We start from the raw sequence: 18628 nt of genomic DNA on the forward strand, positions 1-18628 counted from the left end.
GCCAAAACCCAGCACAATCCTTAGGGAACCAGGTGTAAAGTGACTGGGTGAATTCACATGCTAGTTATGATCAGCTCATCAGGTGGGCATTTCTTACATGATCTCCATTATCAATTTTCCCCCCATCCCTCCTGGAAAAAAACTGAAATGTTTAGATAATGAGAGTTTCTTTTATTTATTCATTTTTTAAATGTTGCTTTCTCTCCCTGTATAAGGAGTAACTCAAAGCAACTTACGAATATAAAAACATTAACTATTGGCTGAAACAATACAGTACTTACAAACTAACAGGAGCAGAGGGAGGGAGAGAGCGAGGACAATCAATAAATAGATATAGGTAAGCTGCTCATGTGAACATCCAATAGAAGGAATTCTACCTGAAGCAGCCAATCAAGATTTGGTAAGCAGCATCTGTTGGAAGTGATTGGGTACATCTCATCTTCCACTTGAGGAGATCTGTTTCTCTTGATGGCGAAAAGTAGAAAGTGAATCTCCTCAGGTATGCTAGACTGTTCTTTACCAGCTCTGACTTCTGTTGACCTTCCTTTAACTTTAGACTACTATTCTTAGGATTGTTGATGTCACTTCCTCCCTTCACACACCTTTCTCGTGTCCTTCTAAGGAAGAGGCATCATTTTTTGGTCCTCAAGAGATGAAAATGGAAGCTATGGCTCAGACATCTCCAGCTAAGTTAGAACTAGGATTTATATTTATTTATTTATTTATATTTTATTTATTTATTTATTTATTTATTTATTTATTTATTTATTTATTTATTTATTTATTTATTGGATTTCTTTTTGCAAGAGTTTTTCTCTAATGAACACAATACTTCTTATTTTCTAAAGTGTGGAGATGATTCCTATAAGAAGACATATGCTCAATTAATCATTACAGGTTTCAAAAGACTGAATCCACAAGTTAATGTTGCCCCTGTACCGCTATGAGATTACTCTTTATTGGTATGGAGGTGCCACCATTGACTGATGGCCAAAAGGAAGTGGAATGCATGTTTATACTGATAGTGTTTCAGCAGTAGCATTGCAGAAACAATATGACCACCACAGCAATCGATCGATAGATCAATAGATAAATTGATTGATAGATTGATAGATTTGATTTTTATACTGCCCATCTGGCTAGCAAGGCCACTCTGGGTGTTTTACAAATACCATCATTATAAAACAATACAAGAGTAATCGATTAACTGAAAACAAAGAGCAACAATAACAAAAATAAAACATTTAGAATAATAAAATAATAAAAGCATTGTGAAAGGTTGAATGTATAGGTTTTTAAAGCACCACTGTATTAAGATGTTCTAGAGTCCGGGAAGGCCTCTTTAAATAGTCATGTTTTTCGTAATCTTTTGAAAGTTCCCAGTGAAGGGGCCAAGTGAAATTCAGGCAGGAGACTTTTCCAAAGTTGTGGAGAGACCGCCAAGAAGGCCTGACTTCTGGTTGTCTTTTTCCAGGCCTCTCTCGGGGTCAAAGCTCTCAACCGCCCAGCCTGAGAAGATCTTAGATGGAAATATGGTTGATGCTGACTAGCTAGTAGCACCATGTATGGCCATAGAACAATGACATCAATACCCCCAAGGAAGACTGCCAGACAATCAGCATTTGTGTATGTGTGCAGGGAGGGAAACTAGCTGTTTAGTGCCTCCAACATCCAGGATTCTGGATGACAAGGCTGTCATCCCTCTACTTTTGGTCATGTACTAACAACCACCTCTGTTGCACCACCTCAATCCGCATCACCATAACTCTGAAAAGCTACAGTTGAGGATGACACCCTCCTAGCAAGCAATGTTGGCTGGTTGATTTGAGGAACTGCTGGTTAAAACAGTTGATGTTCCAAGCAAAGCTTGGTTTTGTGTTATTATTCAGTGGATTATTTTATGGCTGGGTTTTTTCCTCCATATGCGTAATAGTTATTTGAATAATTTTAACTTGGTTTACATGTATGTAACGTGTGCATGACACCTTTATTAAGGGTGTTTTTATAGTTCCACTCTACAAACAAGCTCTCCCAAACCTCTGTGGGTGTTGGGATCATCTTTTTTTTCCTGATCTTGAATCTGATTAAAATCAGACTCCTATTGCAGATAAAGGTCTTTCAAATATTGGCTGCTGTTGCATGTCACCTGTCAAATAAAATAAAATGCCAAATGCCATTGCATATCAGGTATCCTATACTGTCAAATAAATACAGCTGCCAACATTGTCAGTTTCAGAAAGACATTGTCGGTTTCAGAAATCAAATATTTGCTGTTAGATAGTGATCTTGAACTTTAGAATATTCAGGACAATTCTGAATTATTGGAGGGTATTCAACATTCAGATTTCCAATGGAGAACTTGTTTGAAGAACCACATCTTTCTTGGAGTTTTAACAAGTGATTTACTCCTCTAATGAAATGTGAGTTAAGAAGTCTAGACTGATGGGGTTTTTTTGGTGGCACGTTCCAAGAAAAGGGAAATAGGTTTCCCTTAGGGACACTGCCATGCTCACCATGGTAAGCAATCTGCAAGGATTCTCTGATCCTCATTCATTCAGCACAGGTCACTGTCAACCATGCAGACTGGTGAAGAACCAAAGTAAGCAGAAGTACTTCTTCTGGATGGCAAAAATCAGAGTGTGCCTGATCCATGAAAGCAGATATTTTCTTTTCTTAAAATAAGAATGGAGAATACTTATGCATGCCAGGGTTTTGATGGAAAGGATAGTAGAATCAATTCAACGTGGCAAGATGGATCTGATTTGTGTAAACAGGAACTGTTCATACAGTCTAGGTGAGTTGCCAAAATGACAAGGCTACCACATTAAAAAAGGAAAGGAAAGAAAGAAGCTAACTTAAACCACCCATAGAAAGGCATGTTACTGATCTTGTAATGAGGCATACTGTTCAGTTTTGCAAAAGTGGTGGGATTCTCTTTAATTTAGGATAGCTGTAGGTCAGCATGGACGAAGTGCAGGGATTGTGAAAGTGTTGTCTAAAGCATCTAGAGGGCACCACATTGCTGGATACTTGCCACCCTTGCTTGTTTACATGGCCTAGGATGGCAACTGGTTGATTCAAACCAATGGCATTTGGCTTCTGTCCCAGCTGCATGAATGAAACAGTGTCGGCATCTCTGAAGTGTGGGAGGGTGCAATTGCATTTTTGTTGCTGGATTGCAAAAATATGAGCCTAAAAAAACCTGCAAGGGCATGCTGTTACTTTGGGAGTACTGATCCAGTTCCAGGACTAATACTGCTGCCTGAAATTTGTAGATTTTTTTTTAAAAAAACAAACATCAACACTGGTCTGAAGACAAAGATGGAGACAAAAAACTGCTCACAATTAAATAGGCTGTAGCACCTACACATGACTATTGAACTTGAAAAAAGTGATGTGTTCAATTCTGTGTGACAGAAGCGCTGTTGTGTCCAGCAGACATGACGCTAGCAAGATGTGTCAGGGAAACTAGTGAATGAAGTGATGGAGCATGGATTCCAGAGAAATAAGACACAGACACATGCTCACAGACACAAACCAAAGAAGATAAAAACAGCTAATGGTCATGTAGTTTTCAAAGAGTGTAGACTGTAGAATTTTCATAGATGAAAATCTACCCATTCAGGTAACAACGCAGACTTAAAACATGAGAGACACCAGTCCTAATACACACAAAAAAACTACAATTGGCTTCTTACATTCAGCAGAGTCTCTATTTAATGTCAAATAAGTTTAATCCATGTTCTTGCAGTTTTTAAAATAGGCACCAAGAAGAAAGGCAGTGAAATGGAAAAAACACACATGAATGCCAACTCTCTAAGGAGTTACCTTAACACAGGTTGCTCTTAATTGCAGGATAAAAAAAATAGAAAGAGGCTCCTAATAACACTGTGTTCCGGCCAGTGTTTTCCTTTTTGAAACTCTTTCTTCAAATAAAAGCAGAGGTTTTCAACTGCACTAATTGTTTTCCTCACCTCACATTTGATTTAAAAGAGCAAAACAGCATTAGCTACTGTCTGTGCTTTCCTCTCCAACATGTACTATCAGTTGTGGAAGGCTGCCTCTCCCTCAGGACCATTCCCTGAGTCACAGTGTGTCACTGTCTTTTATCTCCTCTAATCCTAAAGGAAAATGAGGAAGAGATTTATAGGCAATATAATAATCATCATCATCCCATCCATGGGCACAGGCCTTGTTGAGGAGGAGGTAGGTTGAGAACTATGCTGAAGGGTCTCCCAAGCCAGACAGGTCTCAGCTGAGAAGCCACACCAGCTGTGTCCACCAACCATTTTTTTTCTAGAAAGATATGCAAATTTATTTATTTTTATGTATTTCAAAGATTTCTGTACAGCTTTTTTTATTTAAAAAATCTTTGAAGCAGTTGGCAACAAACAAAAAAACAAACAAAACTGGAAAGATTAGACAGCCAAATAATACAACAACAAAACCCATTAAGGCACTTCTTCAAAAAGCCGCTATTGGTAACTGATGTTAGGAAAATAACTTAAGACAATTTCTGACTAAATAGTCTTCAGCCGGCAACAAAGCCACCCACCATTTTTGTTTTAAATTTTCAATTTTATTAACATCCATAGTATGACAATGCAAGTTAGAATTGTAGTACAATACTATCACATTACTTACACATTATTTCAGTAGATTTTCTTTATACATACACTAGTTCATATTTTAACATACTTAATTAATTATTTTTAAAATATTACATGCCAGCAATCCAAATTACTTCCCATATCACATTCTTCTTTTCTTGAGCTAATTTCATATGTAAATAATGGTTGCCAGGTTTTCATAAATTTATCCTGTTTTATTTCCCCTCTATATATTTTAATTTGGTTGGCCAGCTTTTCCATCAGGACCATTTGCCAGATTCTGTTCTCAAAATTTTTACTGAGAAATCTTGAGCATTTCTCCAGTTTTGTGCAATTTGAACTCTTGTTGCACCAGTAAGATGTGCAATTTTTTGATTCAACAATGTTTCTATCCATTTAATTATTTCCAGAAAATATGCTTCCACTTTGGGGCAAGAGATCCACTTGTGTTCTAATGTGCCTTTACTTCCACAGTTTCTCCAGCACCTACAGTACCTGAGATTTCTCCATTAATTTTGTGGGGTATCAATACCATCTGTGTACTATCTTCAAAACCATTTATTTCATTTTGACTGATACTGATTTATATGTAGTCCATATTTCCATCCATTCTTTCTCTGATATATTGATACTCAAACTAGTTTCACATGTTATCTTAGATCCCATACCCCTGGGAAATGCTTTATGTTGAGAGGAAATAAACAGAAATCCATACCAGATCAGTCATCATCAGGGTCAACAAGGAGTGTGTCAGATGCTATAGCCCCTGGGCATCTGGTAACAAATGGGCTACAAGGCTTAGCAGACCCTGTTGATGAACGAGGACAGGCTGCTGCAAAGCTACTGGAACAACATAAATGCAAAACTTGGACTCTCGGTGAAAATAGAGACATTATGAAATCTTATGAGGCAAACCCAACAGCCTGTGGTTTTCAAAAAAGAATGGTGGAAATTTGGAAAAGGAAACTCACTACTTGAATGTTTCCTTTTCCAAATTTCCATCATAACTGAACAACAATTAATGGACCAGAGAAGGTTTATCATCTGAAGTAAAGTGTTTTCAGAACTGGAATTGCAAGAACTAGAAAAGGTGGCAAAATCAATACAGAATATGGAAGACAAAAGGAGGGTAGAGGTAGACACAATAGTGGAAGAAAACATATCAATAGAGGAACAACTTATGGAACAACCCAGAAATTATGAGTTGACAGAACAGCAGACATCACTTATGGGAAAAATAGTAACCCATATTAGCCAGAACACAGAAAGACAAAGGCTTCCCAATTTGCACCAGTTACAAAGTAAACCAGTAAAACATCTACTGAATGGTCCAAATGTTGTTATCAAAACAATCCCAAACAACACACTAAAGGAAACAAACCACCTCATGTATAGCACAGCTACCAGAATGACCACAGAACTTGGTTACAAGCTGCAAAAAACCAGAAATCTCGTGGCACCCCAAAATGGAAAATTAAAGAAGAATGTCCCATCAAGTCACTTCTAACTTATAGTGACCTTTTTCAGGGGTTTTCAGGTAGAGAATACTCATTACTTTATACTTTACCATTCACTTCTTGGCTAAATAATAAAACAAAAATAAAATTCCCCTTTTAGGAAACTAAGAGCTCTTCATTTTTTTCCACCCTTCTTTTTATCATGTGAATGTGGGTTATCATAATTTCCTGGGATTTATATCCAGACTTAGCCAGAATGGGTAGTGCGGTGAATAACAAGGTTGTGCTTTAAGTGTGGTATGTTTATATGACAGAAACATGTATGGTATGGAGGATGGAAGCAGACAGACAGGCAAAAGCTAGGTTGAGAGGCTCTCGTTTTCTCACCAACATTCATCCATCTATAATGATTACATCACCCCATATGAGCCTTCTCCAGAGACCCTTCTCTCAGTTACACCCCTTTCCTAAGCTCATTTGATGATGACATAAGAGAGGGTCTTCTCAGTGGCTGCTCCCAGACTTTGGAATGTGCTGCTCTGATAAGCAAGGCTGCTCCCCATACACACACACCTCTTTTCCTGTCACCAAGCAAAGGCCTTCATTTTCAGGCAGGTTTTTAAGCAGTAAGGACTTGCTCTCACTTCAGGTGCATGTGTTTAATTTTTAAAATAAAAAAGGGGGAAGGAGCAAAATAAACCAAGGGATTTGAAAAAGACAAAATGGTATGGGCGGTCATGCAAAATGAATGAATGAATGAATGAATGAATGAATGAATGAATGAATGCTCTGTTGAGTAAAGGAAATACTATGAGGAAAATAAGAGAAATCCCAACAACTTACATTCTTGATGGGGAGCTTGAAAGGGTACAAATACCTGATCTGGACAACATCACACCCACAGAAAATGGCTAATAAACTCTCAGCAGTGATCCAGATAATGATGAACACCCATTATTCCTTCCTCCTTAGATATGGAGCACACAAAAGCAAAGTAAGTAAGTAAGTAAGTAAGTAAGTAAGTAAGTAAGTAAGTAAGTAAGTAAGTAAGTAAGTAAGAAAGAAAGAAAGAAAGAAAGAAAGAAAGAAAGAAAGAAAGAAAGAAAGAAAGAAAGAAAGAAAGAAAGAAAGAAAGAAAGAAAGAAAGAAAGAAAGAAAGAAAGAAAGAAAGAAAGAAAGAAAGAAAAGTTGCATTTCTGTTTTTTAAAAATGTCACTTCATGGTTAACAGGAGAAGATCTGATTAAAATCATTAGAACTTCTTTGACCTCTGTGCATTGATCGGCAATAATAATTTTTTAAAAAAACCTCCCACAGGAATTTGTAGCTACTTACACAACTGATTTTCTACACTCCACATATGCTCTAGAGAACAAAAATATCCAATGAAAGCAGAATACTGTGGAGTTAGTTTTCACAACATAGTGTTCATGCCATATAAAAATAAGTAGGAAGATTAGATTCTAGTGGCTGTATTTAAAAGAGTCAAATTCTGCTTTGTAGAGTTGAAAAAAGGTAAAGAAAAAGAGCAACCAAATGGGACTCAAGAAACTGCCTTTTGAGGCAATAATGTATTGTTTAGGTCTGTTTAGCTTTGTTTTTCCTTTTCCCACTTTTTAAAAAGGGAAATACAGGGATTGATGGGGAATGAAAGATACAAAATTTTGCATGATGTAATGGAAAAACATTTGTATAATATCAGAATTTGAGTTCATTTATTGAAGTTAAATGATGGGTATTTCCAAACAGATAGAGCAAAGCACTTCTTCATGTGGTGCATATGTAAACTACAAAATTTACTACTGTAAGACGAAATGATGTCTGCCAGCTTGAAAAATGTTAAAAGGGAGACCTGAAAATTCATGGAGGATCCAGCAATGAGTCAGGACTGCTGTATTTTACCTACAAAATCAGATGCAGTATGCACCATAGTACCATTTTCTAGGGTGGCACTAAAATAATGGAAGATGCTGTTGCATTCGTGTCCAGTTTGTGAGTTTCCCTATAGGCATGTAGTTTGCCACTGAGTGAGCAGAATGCTGGACTCAACAGGTCTTTACTAGTCTGATCAAGCAGGGTTCTTACATTCTGAGAAGGATCAAAACCAAGCAATGAGCACAAATGTAATTTACAGCATAGCTGAGTATGCTGATTGCCAACTCAGTTTCTGGTTAACATAATCTGATGTCAAACGCTTAGGAAAGATCTCTGCCTGCAATACTGGAGGGTTCCTTTGAAACAGAAGGAGCAGGAATAGGGAGTAGGTTATAAAGACCAATGGTCTGAAAGACTGTTCTTTATCTCTTTAGTGTGATGACTAGCAAGACCATTTGTCTCATTTAAGTGAAATGGCTGCTAATTCTTCCATAAGAATGGAATTTTTTCTAGCTTATCAACTCTCAGCTTGTACTGATAAACAATTATTTACTGTAAGTCTAGAGTCCTGAAAACCCACATGGCTCTATGCTGAAGTATGCTACAAAATATAAATGATAAATTACCAAAATACACTCTTTACTGTACTTTCTTTTACAGTACAGCAGGACCACCATTTCCACCTATCATTCTTGGGCAACTACAGTAATCTAACAATACTCACTGCTCAAGTGCACCCAGGTAACCCTGTCCCTTTTTTTCATTAATCTGACATTGTGAGCAATGTTATGCAGCTGCATAAAATTCTCATTTTAACTTCATGCCATACCTCCACATCCACACACAGTGTCCCTCTAGGACATCATCATGGGAGATTACAATGGCAGCTCACCCATAATATTCAGAATGTGGCCACTAGTGCAAGTAAGGCCATTATGGCCCGTGAGCTGAAGAAAACGGGTACAAGAAAAAAACATTGCTTAGATCTCTTTGAGACTTGTCTATTTAACGTAAAATAAAATCTCTTTTTTAAAGATTTTTTTCCCCAACTAAAATAAAATATCTCATTGCTAGTAACAATTCAAAGGGACGTGGTGGCGCTGTGGGTTAAATCGCAGAAGCCTCTGTGCTGCAAGGTCGGAAGACCAGCAGTCATAAGATCGAATCCATGCAACGGTGAGCTCCCGTCTCTTTTCCCAGCTCCTGCCAACCTAGCAGCTCGAAAGAATGCAAATGCAAGTAGACAAATAGGTACCACTGCGGTGGGAAGGCAACAGCATTCTGTGTCTAGTCGCACTGGCCACATGGCCATGGAAACTGTCTATGGATAAACGCCGGCTCTATGGCTTGGAAAGAGGGATAAGCACTGCCCTCTAGAGTCAGGCACGACTGGACTAAATGTCAAGGGGAACCTTTACCTTTACTTAGTAACAATTCAGGATTGAGGGAGGGGGTGTTACAGAATGTACACCTATTGTTTGGTCTTGGAGTGTCTCGTGATCACAGCTGAATTTGTTAGCAGCTTCCTTGGGAAGGAAATAATGTGCTTGAGAAGATGTGGAGTGATATGTTTCAGTCCAAAACATACATGTGCAAAGTCACTTTGCTCAAGAAACAAGAGACAGAAGAGAAAATGTTAGGTAATGACCACAAGTATCATGGGTTTCTAGAAGGGCTTCATGCGGAAGCATAGATCATGACTGTACAGATAATTTATTTCATTTACAATCTAAAGCAGTGGTTCCCAACCTTGAGTCCCCAGATGTTCTTGGACTACAATTCCCAGAAATCTTGGCCAGTGCAGCTAGTGGTGAAGGCTTCTCGGAGTTTTAGTCCAAGAATATATGAGGACCCAAGGCTGGGAACCACTAATCTACTCTTGGAAGTAGAATTAGTGATGTTAAAATTGGGAATTTAGTGTTTAGGAGGAGCAGGAGAGGCCAAATGAACAATTTCGTTTGAGAATCTAAGAATATGAAACCTGACAGGGTATTGTAATCCTGAAAGCACTATGGTAAGCTAGCCTATGAAAGAAAGGAAAAAAAGCCTCTCTGTTAGCTGTTTCCACACAAGGCAAGAACAAGGGACTTTTTGAATGTGCACCAACAGTGCATGTAAAGCAAAAGAAAGGGAAATATTTATGCTATGTATAACCCACCTGTGGAACTCATTACTACAGAAGGTCAAGAAGTCGAGCAATGCATTTGGATTTTCAAAGATCTGGAGAGAGCTGTGGTCATCAATAACATCAGTAGGTATGCAGGCAAAGATAATATTATTCTAGCCTTATAATTCATGGTGTCAGTTGATCGTTTGCAGAGGTTTGTCAGGAATGTCTTCCTTCTCTTTACATCGTTGCACAACCTGGCCCAACGTTTGGTGCTTTTTCTTAATAAATTGGAAATTACGGTTACAAACAGCTTATTAAATCAGCAAAACCATAATTCTTTAAGTTTGTAATGCAGCATTGTATTGATCTTGGTTTTGAACTTCTAAGGGACTCTTGGCTAAAAGTAAGGAATGCTTGTGCCATTCATGGCTGCAGCTTCAGCAGCTGAACGTAGGAACCTTACTTTAGATGTGGACTGGAATATGACCTTTCAGCATCTATGAGTGCCTCTGACGAATTTACTTTTGCTCATGCAAATATAATAATCTAAAATATTAAACAGATCCTAATCCCAAGATCAAAAGCAGTATTGTTGGAATTATGTTGCCCTGCAATACAAAGGAGACACACAATTAATTCAGATTTAACATAACCCTGAAGTTCAAACAATATTGATCTCGCTCTACTTTTCGTGTAAACTATCCTGTGTAAAAATCTCAGGAGAATAGCTTCTTTCCACATTCTTCAGAGGTTCATAAAGTGAAAGTTTGATTGATTTTCACTTCCCAGTGGAGATCTTTCAGGTGACATTTTCATGACCTCATGGTGCGTTCCGTCAGAAAATTCATAAATTGTTATGGATGCACAAAGAAGAGTGTCAAAGTGTCTTCTTGTGTCAAAAATACATAGAATAAGTTCTTGTGCTGTCCTTTCCTTGGTGGGATCTGAATGGTCAGGGAACATCAGATGTATGAGATAGCAATTATCTGATTAATCTGCAATATACAACAAATTAACTAGACTATATGTGAACACAAATATATAGCACCTTGTCTCCTTGATTTCAACTTGCAATGCACCTTTTTTACGGTTTTCCAAATAGAGAATACTCAGAAGTGGTTTACCGTTCCCTTCTTTTGAAGCTGCTCGGAGATTGTTCTACTTACCCAAGGCCACACAGGCTGGCACCCTTCTCCTGGGAGGCATAGTGGGGAATTGAACCCCCAACCTCTGGCTTTATAGCCAGCTCCTCAACTCAGTGAATTATTCAGCAAGCATGTACTGTACAAATATACACAGATCTAGGTAAATCCAAAGGAAGCCCAGATGTCTCCATATCAACTGAACTTTTTTAAAAAAACTTGAAATGGAGCTCAATAAAAATCCGTTTTCCTGAGGTATATAGGCTAATGGTAAAGTGATTGAGAAATAGAAACATAATGTAAGAGCACAAGAGGAGCCATAATGGCTAGACCAGAGCTCTATCAAGCTTCATGTCTTGTGTTACACAATGGCCAGATACTTCTGGAAATCTCAGAAACAGAACATGAGAGTAACAGCCTTATCTGATTGTTGTTCCACAGTCATTGAAGGCAATATATAACCACTATAATTTGTAGCCATTAGTAAATATCTTCCATTAGCTGACATCTTCAAATCCTTATTGTCCTTAAGCAGTAGATTCTCTGTTGCAATAAGCCAGTGAAAATCTGTGGCATGCAGACTCTATGGATATACACAGTCCTAGAATTAGGAAAGAATGGGGATACTATACTATGTCAACAAAAACAAAACAAAACAAATTAAGTAAAGAAGAGGGGGGAAGCTCTGGGGAATGCTTAGGCAACTTGCAGAAGACCAGCAGTAGCCATTTGGAAACTCCCAGCTGGATTTCAAAGCTATAGCACTTTTGAGGACTAAGTTGCAACTGACTCAGAAAATGTACAACTAATTTTAATGAATGTGGCAGATGGCAAGTCAGAGTTGGTAGACATGCTACTCCTATCCTGCAATATTCTGGCTTTGGTGACCTCAGATTTGGACTTGGGTTGGGGACATTCCCCTCTCCCATCTATGCTTATAGAATAACAAATTGATATGTGGATATTGAATCATTGCTGTCCACTCATTATAAGAAAATTTAGGGGGGAAGGTCAATGGCATATATCTCTGTAGTACCATCTCCAATTTACGCTGTAGATATTAGGGTTCGTGGAGCTCACCATAAACGCTGTGCTAGCTTTCCTGTATCCTTGCCATTCTGTGAACTTACGAAGCTGCCTTATACGGCATCTGTCTAGCTCAATATTATGTACTTTGACCGACAGGGGCTTGCAGGGTTATCAGATAATTCCCAGTTTTGTGTCTGAATTCCTTTAACCCAATCTGAGGAATCTTTTGCATAAACAGCATGTGTTCTTCCATTGGCCAATGACCACTCTACACATGGGACTGGAAATAATTTCAAGGTACTGAACATAAAGTTACTTTACTGCAGAGTACCCTTTTACAGTCTGGCCCTATGTCCCTTAATATAAATCCAACTGAGTTCAGTGATACTTCTGACACAATTACATTTACATTTATAGTGCTGCCGTTTTAACAGTATCGCTGTGTGTTTTATTTCTGCTGGATATCCATATATTCTTCCAGATATATACACAGGTCCTCTGACTGATTGTTTGGTTGAAGGTATGTACTTACTGCTTCTCAGCCCTCCTAACAGTGAACTAAAAGATATGCAACCTCGTCATTTGTCACTGTTGTTGAAATGCAGACTTTTTACCTCCTCCTGAAGAATGTTTCACCTGTGCAGGTAGAACAAACGTGGGGATTTATAGCTGACGTTGTGGACACCTCCTGTGGAGACGTATTACCCATATTCCAGTATAGGGAATCCATGCAAAGTAAAACAAAGTGTGCTGCTTTTATACCCATAGTGCTTCAAGCACTTTCTGTACAGTTTATAATTTAATTATGTAGGTTACATATTGCCCCCCCGCCCCTGTGAACTAGGCACTCAATTTAGTGGTCTCATAAAGATGTAAGGTTGAATCAACCTTGATTCCTGGGTCCAGGATTGAACTCAGGTTAAGAGCAGAATCTTCACTGCAGTACTGCAATTTAACCCTGTGCCAGGATGCTCTCACTTGGTGAAAGGAAGTATTCTAGCTTAATCTTTGTCCAGCATTGTTGTTCCTGCTGTGAAGGATGACTTTCTGAAAAGGAGATATATGTATATCTATGAAGGTTTTCCACATGATTTAGAATACAGGAAAACCACAGTTCCAAATCATGTGGAAATTCTCACTCTTCCATTTAAATGTTGGTTTTCATGGGTATAGAATAACGGAAATAAGTTAGGGATAGCCACAAACCATCACTTGAAACAACAGTCATCATGTGGTTTATGATTATATCTATAGGCAGAATTGTAGCCCAGTACAATGCATAAGAGCTTAAAGTGTGGAGGAGAATGTGGAGCCCATATAAATCCCACTTTTAATGATGTCCATGCATGTTGGCTGCACTTCAGATGTCCCATTGATACAAGCCTGCCATGGTCAGGAACACTGCTTTATTTTCACAGACCTTCATATTGAACCCCACATGCATTAATTCTAGTGTTTTCATAGACCTGTAGTCTATGTGAATGCATAATAAATGGCTTTTTATGAAGAGATTCCCTGGTCTATACAATATGTACTACAAAGAGAAGATCTTGTGCAAATAGGTTTTACGTACTGATGATCAAAACTTACATTTCTGCTTTAATTTGTTTCTCCTTCCCTCACTTGATTCTTACTTTTTTGCAGGGTGTGTGTGTGTGTGTGTGTGCTTTACATTATGGGAGCTTCCTAGCACTCCTAAAAGGTTTCTAGAAGGATTCTCCATCCTATTCATTATCCCTCAGATGCTTTTCACAAAATCTTCATGGGTTTAGACCTATAGAATGGGATGGAAACTTAACTTGTTACACTCAGTTCACACTGAAATCAGTGTGAAAAGTTAGTGGTTCTATTTCAAGGGGACCTAAGCACAACTGAGCATTGATCAACTGTTGGTGTATTATAGGAGTTACAGAAAAAATCCCACTGAATTCAGATTTCATGACTGCCAATAATTTTCTGCCTATCCATAGGTTGAGATCTTTCTGGGTCAGCCCTGATCTGCAAAATGAGACTAGTAATATATCATGCCTTATGGAGTTGTTGTAAGCATTATTTAAATATGCATACAACACTTTTCCTAATACTATAAAGCTGCAATTCTAATTCAGTGGAGTGTAAGATCCTTCAATATAGTGGGCCTTGCTTCCAAATCAATATGCATAGGACTGCACTTTAAAGGCCCTTATATATACCAGGTACCACCAATATAAATACTGTATTTTTCTGTGTATAAAATGATACTTTTTAGAAAAAAAATGAGGGTCATCTTATATGCAGAAATAAGCTGAGGAGAGAATAAAAACAAGTGGAGGGAGAAAGGCATCAAAGCGATCCTGCCACACTTTGACTGCTGCTTTCCCCTTCAGTTGCTAAGCCCCATGGGCCTTAGCAAGTAGAGGGGGAAAGCAGGGATCAAGGCGCTGCAGGATCGCTTTGATAGCTGCTTTCCCCTCCACTTGCTAAGCCCCATGGGGCTTAGCAAAAGGAGAGAGAAATGGATCAAAGCAATCCTGTGACTTCACGAGGGGAAAGGGATCAAAGTGATCTTGCAGCTGCAGGATTGCTTTGATCCCTTTCCCCCTCCACTTGCTAAACTCTGCTTACGTTTTTAAATGTGGGGTTAGAAAAGTGTGGGGGGGTGTCTTATACATCATGGTCTCTTATACATGGAAAAATATGGTAACTGTGTTGTCAAGTCTCACCTATGGTGACACTTCACATGGTTGCTTAGGTATAAAATAGTCACAAATGGTTTACCAGTCCCTTTTTCCGGAGCCACTAAAGGACCATCAGCTTGCCCAGGGCCACACATATTTATTTATTAGATTTATACCCCGCACCATCTAGCAACCAGACCACTGTGGGTGGTATACTGGATCTTCTCATGAGAGGCACAGCGGGGAAGCAAACTCCTGATCTTTGGTTCTCCACATGAGTGAATTATCCAGCTAGCTCACAGTTCTGAATTAATACGTTTTTTTAATTATGCTTTTTGGTCAATCAGCAACAATACTAAATGGGATCTATCAATATAGTACAAAAGAAGCCAGTGTAGTATAATGGCTGGAGTGCTGGATTAAGAGCAGTTTCAAATTGCTATTTGGGTAACTTAATTATAAGAATCACTGCATATTCATAATTATTGTTTCTCATCCCTTACTTCACAGGGTTCTTATGAGGAAAACAGGAATACCATTGCCTTGAACTCCTTAGAAGATAAAGGGTTACAAATGCAGTAAATGAATAAAAATAATACTCTAAAATAGTTCATGTATGTTTAAAATCACCAACAAGTGTCAAAACAACAGAGTGATATTCAAACCACATCCGACTCATGTCAAAATAAGCATTTCTGCATATCTTCCCAAAATCTAAGGCTCTCTAAGAGTTCCCAAAAGTCTCTGTAAAAACTAGCATGTCAAGTTCACCATGGAATTGAACTGAAAGAGAGGAAAAAACAGAATACAAAAAATATTTTTTAAAAAAACGATTGTGGGTAATTACAACAGCTTCCAATTGTAACAAAGTGTTTCCAAGGGTACATCTGTCTGTAAGTCTATTAGAACAAATTGTGAAAGACAAACCGATTTATTTTAACACGACATTTCTAGGTTATAATTCACTTCAAATACATGCGGAGCAATGTCAGAATTCCAGCAGTCATGTATACTGTATGGTACAATGTGGAAGAACAGTTGCTTCGTAAGTTTAAACCAAGTGACTACGGGATTGGTTAGTAAGACATGTCGATTCTTTCGTGTCCTTTTTCAACCACTGGGGCCCTCTCTCCCTTAAGGCAGGAGGGAGCAGCTGATCTGGGGCATCACGAAAGGGCAGCATGTTGTTAGTGATTTATTTCCTTGGCATCCCTTTATTAACGCTAAGAAGATGACCTCGCGGGATTGCTTGGCCTTCCTCCCGAAAGTATTTTGGCGCGCATCTTTGCCAGGTCCGCACCTTGACTTGGCGGGCCGTGCCGGTGGGAGAGCGCCGCATGCTGCTCACTGTCCTACCTCCGGCAGCAAAGGCGCTGGGGCCGGCCCTAGTGACCTCCTAGGAAGGTCCCAAAGTTGTAGGGCGAGCGAGAGAGAGGCAGCCACCCCCCCCCCCCACACACCGCCCGGCTTTCTATTCTCTGGCAGCCAGCCAGGTTAGAAGACGAGCCCGAAGGCTTTGCTCCAGAGAGCCTTGGCGACAAGAAGCGCCGCTCTTTCTCTGTCATACAATGAGGCGGCCGGTCGTGAGGCGAAAAGGAGGGCGGGAGGACGGGGCCGCGGAGGGTGTGTGTGTGTGTGTGGGGTGTGTGTGTGTGTTGGTGGCCGCGGCGGCGGGTCCGTCTTCTTCCAGAGAGCCCTCCCCCTCGTACCTCCCACCGTATTCACTTGCAAATCGCTGGATGCCTGGAAGAGGCGCTTTCCCTTTTCCCTCGCCTTCAACCTCCCCATAGTCAGCCGCAGCTCCTGAGGCGCGGCAGTGAGAGCCGCGGCAACGGAGCGAGCCTGAGAGAGCCTATGTGTGGTGGGTGAGGGACCGAGGGAAAGCGAAAGCCGGAGGCTGTGGGGTGGGTGGGGGGCGCCGGGAGGGGGTGAGGGCTAGACGGACACGGACAGGACATTTCCTTCTCCCTCCGAGGGCTGAATGAAAACCCAGTCAAGCCGGGAGCCCCGCGGGCTTCCGCTCGCCCTCCAGCCCGAGTTGTAAAGTGATGCTGGACGAGAGAAGGAGGGAGCCCCCGGTCCATGCAAGTAGCTCCAGTCTCACTAGCAGCAGCAGCAGCGAAGGAGGAGGAGGAGGAGGAGGAAGAAGAAGAGGAGGAGGAGGAGGAGGAGGAGGGAGACGGAGAAGAGGCACCGTTGCTAACAACGCTGGCGACGGTTTCTCCTCAGAGGCTCCGCTTGACTCATCCTTCGCCTTTTCCCCTCATCTTCCGCGGAAAGGGAACGAGGCTTTTGCGCGTGTTCCCAAAGCCGGCTGGAGGCAGCCCCGGCCAAGCAAGCCGACGCTTCCCGTTACTCTTCGGTTTTCTACGGTAAGGTTGGTGGGTCGGTAGTTTCTCTCCCTCCCCTGCACCGCACTCGACGCCCCATTCCCCGACCTCCACCGCTCTCTTCTTTCCCTTTCCCCCTTGTTTGGTCTGCTGTAAATGCTAATGAAAGCCTCCTATTTGCCAAAGTTGGCGGGTCCGTTGTACTGGCGGGGTGGGAGGGAGGCAGGCAGGCAGGCAGGCTGGGTACATAGTCGCCTGGCACCACATGGGCAGCTTTTCGCTCCTTTATTTAGACGAGGGATGGATGGCATGCTCTGGTTTTTTTCTTTTTTTAAACAACAACCCTCCTCTGGTTTTGCGCATGGATGGGGTGCCAAGCCGAGGCTGGCAATTAAGGTGCTTGTTAGGAGGAGCACATTTACTGTCGTCTGAAGTAAAGTCAAGCAGGAGGGAGACGCTTCATATTGATGCTGCGGACAATCGTCACCCTAATAAACCCACGCACCCCTTCTTGGAAAGGTTATTGGCGTGAAGATGCGGATATAGAGGGATATTGTATAGTGTTCTTCTCTTTATATCTGCTATTGATCTGACTAAGGAGGAAAAGCAAGGGACAGGAAATGCTGGTCTAAGGAAGGTACGCAGCTAAAATTAGGTCTTTCCTCGAAGAAAAGTCAGGAGAGCAGAGGGAGGTGCAAGAAATGGCAGAAAAGCTGGTAAAACCTAAAGATTTTTTTCCCCACATGAAAAGGATGGGGAGGCATGCAAGGAGGCATGCAAGGTGAATACATGGGGTATTGAAGTTGTGCAGTTGTAGAACACTCGGTAGTAGCGTGAAACATGGCTGGGGAGAACTATTCATTATTGAATCACATAGTACACATGGGTTGTGTCTTTGTATCTTCACATAGAGGGAGGAAAGTGACAAAGGGGGGGATAGGGTGGGGAGGGAGAGAGAATTATTCAGAGGTTAGAGTCTGGAGATATGCAAATAGAACAGAGGTCAGTGGTTGTGGAACCAGGTCTTGACAGTGCTGCAATAAAATCCATATTTTATGGAGAGTTAAATGCAGTGCTTTGTAAGTGCAAATGGATGTTCGTCTAATTCCTGATGACATTTAAGGATCAAGAAGTTTAACGGCTGAAATTACACTCAGCCCTGCAGCACATCTGCTACCTTTAGCCAGGAAGGGACCAAGAGCTGCCTCTTTATGATGCCTGTGATTTAAAGTTTTCTGATGAAAAGATCTGAAAGGAAGATGGGTTTGTTTTTTTACACTCACCAGTTCCAAGAGGGAAAGGTAATGGATCAACTTGATGACCAAAGATCTTTAAGTGTGTTTCACTCACGAATAACATGCTAAACAGAAGCAGTTATCTGCATGTGTTATTTATTGTGCTAGTATGTTAATCAGCCCC

General features: G+C 40.4%; 1 protein-coding gene across 4 annotated transcripts in view; it reads left to right on the forward strand.

The window, feature by feature from the left end:
* The first annotated feature begins 16983 nt into the window (after window positions 1–16983).
* LOC110075428 (cadherin-6) overlaps window positions 16984–18628 on the forward strand; it is a 181513-nt gene continuing 179868 nt past the window's right edge. For 2 of the 4 annotated variants that reach the window (XM_020786680.3, XM_078392722.1), the window contains exon 1: window positions 16984–17251. The gene's annotated coding sequence lies outside the window, so the exon portion shown is untranslated. The remainder of the gene's footprint in view (window positions 17252–18628) is intronic. The other 2 variants (XM_072998518.2, XM_072998519.2) reach the window with 1 other exon arrangement.

This window comes from Pogona vitticeps, chromosome 4, assembly GCF_051106095.1.
Source record: "Pogona vitticeps strain Pit_001003342236 chromosome 4, PviZW2.1, whole genome shotgun sequence".
Classification (NCBI taxonomy): domain Eukaryota; kingdom Metazoa; phylum Chordata; class Lepidosauria; order Squamata; family Agamidae; genus Pogona; species Pogona vitticeps.